Source organism: Anthonomus grandis, chromosome 9 (assembly GCF_022605725.1).
Source record: "Anthonomus grandis grandis chromosome 9, icAntGran1.3, whole genome shotgun sequence".
Lineage (NCBI taxonomy): Eukaryota > Metazoa > Arthropoda > Insecta > Coleoptera > Curculionidae > Anthonomus > Anthonomus grandis.
In genome coordinates, this window is record NC_065554.1 from 9,691,446 (window position 1) to 9,694,902 (window position 3,457).

The window sequence follows — 3,457 nt, forward strand, 5'->3', positions numbered from 1 at the left end:
AATTTGTTCTTAATGGAAAGGCATCGTCCCCCACAATGACCGAATTTTCAGGCAGGCGAGCGCAGGGGTATTTCTAGTTTTGTAGGCATATTAAGAGTGTTATTTTCCATAGCGATGTTTAAAGTACTATCTCTAAATATTGCAGTGTCACTAGCTCGGCCGTTTGCTCCAATATCAATGTAAGTAAAGCAATAATCTGCGTCCACCATTGCAAATAACTATACTATACTATAGGTTTTTTTGTAATTAAAGTACACTGACCCAGACCTGGGACGTTTTTTAATCAGAACGTGCTTGCCATCAATCGCTCCACAACATCTCGGGAAATTCCAACGAAGAAGAAAATTGCTTTGTATTTTTTTCCATTCATTACTTGTTGTAGGCATCTGGAAGAAAAATATTATATATTTTAGAAAATTTGTTTACTTCTTAAATCAAGCAAAAGGGTGATTATACCAATACTGAGTAATTTCCTCTGAGAATTTTGGACTTAAGTTTTTTTTTTATTTAAGTAAACTAATAAATTATAAAGCTAGCTATTAGCTTTTTTAAAAGTTTCCTATTAATGAATCAATTACATTTTGAGTTTTTTCATGTTTTTTGCGTTTTTTATAAATTATACTGCCACGGGAATGACGAATACAACAGGGGAATGAGAAATTTCAATTTCAATTTATTCTCAATTTATTCAAACATTATATACACATACTGTTTTACAATAGAGGGGTCATGCCTAAGTTGATTTAACAACTTGTATGCAGTACTGTCCTCAAAAAAGTTGGGAAAAAAACTAGTTTGTTATACAACTATTCTTAAAAATCTACAATATATACAGATATACAAGGTGTGGCTTGGTCTTGAGTTGTTGCATAATCTTTTCTTTCTTTTTGTTTTCCCTATATCATTTCACTTTGTTCCTATTCGCAAGTATTCGTCCCACCTCTTTTCGTCTGTTTTCTAAATATTCATGGTCACTTTCATCTTCTGACGAGACCGGAAGGGGGTGGGGGTGTTTTCTTGAATCCTGGCAAGTTCTTCTAGTTGGTTGTTTTTTCTTAAACGATACTTTTTTGAGTTTTCTTTCTATTTCTTGCGTTGCTGTCGCTTTTTTCTGGGTGTTAATTCACTAATTGATTTCTTCACCTTGTTTTCCTTTTGCTTTATATATTTTTGCCTCTCTTTTTCTCTTTGTTCTTCCTGTTTTACTGGATCTTCACGTATCCTTCTGCGGCGTTTCTTTTTCTCGTTCTCTTTTTTCTCGTAATATTTCTTCGCGTGATTTTTTATTTTGGTTTCGTTGTCGTGCCTGAAAGTAAGTAAAAACAGTTAATTAAAAAAGAGGTCTATTTAAAATATTATTTAATGTACTTTTTTCTATTTTCATCATTCCTGTAGCAAACTTGGTTTTAAAAAGGTTAAAATAATTATAAAAAATATATTTAAGCAAAATAAATCATTGTAATTAATGCAAATTATTTTTAAAAATATCAGATTTTGTCCTATATTTACTTACTATGGTAATGACGACACAACACGTTACAACACAAAAAGAAAAGTTCAAAATTTAAAAAAAAAAGGGATGTGACCACTAGAGCAACTAATTTGATACTGCCGGCTCCCCGACTAACGCCGCAATATATACGTTTTGTTTCAAGGACTTGCGCAAATATATTTAAGGTTTAAATCGTGAATATACAAATGTACACGGGAATGATGACGTCTATACGTGACAAATTTAAAACGTATATCATTTTTGTTTTGTTTTAGATATTGATGGATATAATAATATTCTCTTTTAAAGAAGTGTAAGTCGTTTTTAAGAAAAGCAGTAAGATTTTATTGTAATTAAACGAATAAAGTCTAATTGAAAATAAAATTAGCTCTTAGTGACACATACGGGATTGATATTTTAATAGCATTCTTAGCAAAGAAAACTTGATGTAATTTTTTTTTAAATAAAAATATCCTACAATACAAAAGCAAGTAGGTTATAATATATTATGAAAAATATAAATATATTTATCTAGATAATAATGATTATATGTAATAAAATGTAAAATTACTCAGTATTGGTAGAATCACCCAAAAGGTAAACACATTTTTTATAGATTTATTCTATTTTTTTTAAACTCAGTACACAGAATATATCTGAGGAAGTCTCAAACTCTCAAATTGAACAGCCTGATGATGAAGAACCCGATACATCGCCCAATGAACAAAATGTAAAACTCGCACAGGCGATGGGACCTCCTAAACCTAAGATCCAAAAATTACTGATGCAGTCGGTCAGTTAAATAGAATTGCTGAAAATGTATCACAGGTAAAACTGTAGGACGACTTTGGGAAGTATGTAGCTGCAGAGCTACATCAATTGCCGCAACGTCAGGCTATTTAATTGCAGCAAGAAATCCAGAATTCTATTGCACGTGTAAAGCTGATCTGTTTAGAAAACAATAACCAAATAAATACTTACTACGGAGAACCCCTTCAACTGCAAACTTCTTCATCGTCATCCTCCCCAAGTGATCCCAGCCCTGCCTCAACCACATATGAAACACATACCCAAACCCAAAATAACGAAGATAACGGATATGGTCACGATGTTCCTTATTAAGCGCTTATAAATACATTTTCAGCACAATTTTAATTCTTAATGAATAAATAATATTTTTTATAAATAAGTAACTTGTTTCATACACAGTGTGTGAAAAATAAATTGATTATTAAGTTATTATTACCTTTATATATGGCTTTAGAACCTGACAAATTGCTGCAAGTACTTCGGGTACAAACAGTGACATTGTACATTCAGGCACTCGGAATAAATATTCTAGTGATTTAAACGAAGCACCAGTTGCCAAAAAGCGCAGAGTTATTTCTAGTTTTGAAGCAGTTGGTATCGCCATCCTCATTTTTGTATTTTTTTTTGCGGATTGTTTCGTCAACCATTTGTAATAAATTATTAAACTGTTCATTGCTCATTCTCAAAACATTCCTGTACGGCACAGGATCTTCATCCTTTAATTGTTTCAATAAAATATTAGAAGCCCCATATGTGTCTTGTTTTGAAATCCAATCCCTGATCCATACCCGTCTTGCTTTTCTTTTTTTCATGGTTTAACTTTTCTTGAAGTTTTTTCCGAATTAAAAGGCTCACAACAACAATTCCTGCACGCACTATATCCGCCATTTTATCCAACTAGTACTAGTCCTGTTTTAAGTTACACATAGCGTTTTCACACGCCAGAGAGAGGAATCGCGAGCGAGTAGCGAGAAAAGTAGGCCAGTGTTCAACTTTACTCGCTGGGAAAAAGCGAGCCGCGAGTTTACTAGCAGCCGCGATATTTTACATTGGGCGACTTTTATAGCAGCAAGTAAATTCGCCGGCGACTGGCAGTAATCTCGCCCTGTGTAATAGATGCCTAAGGATGCTCCGACAATTGACAGTTGACAACAT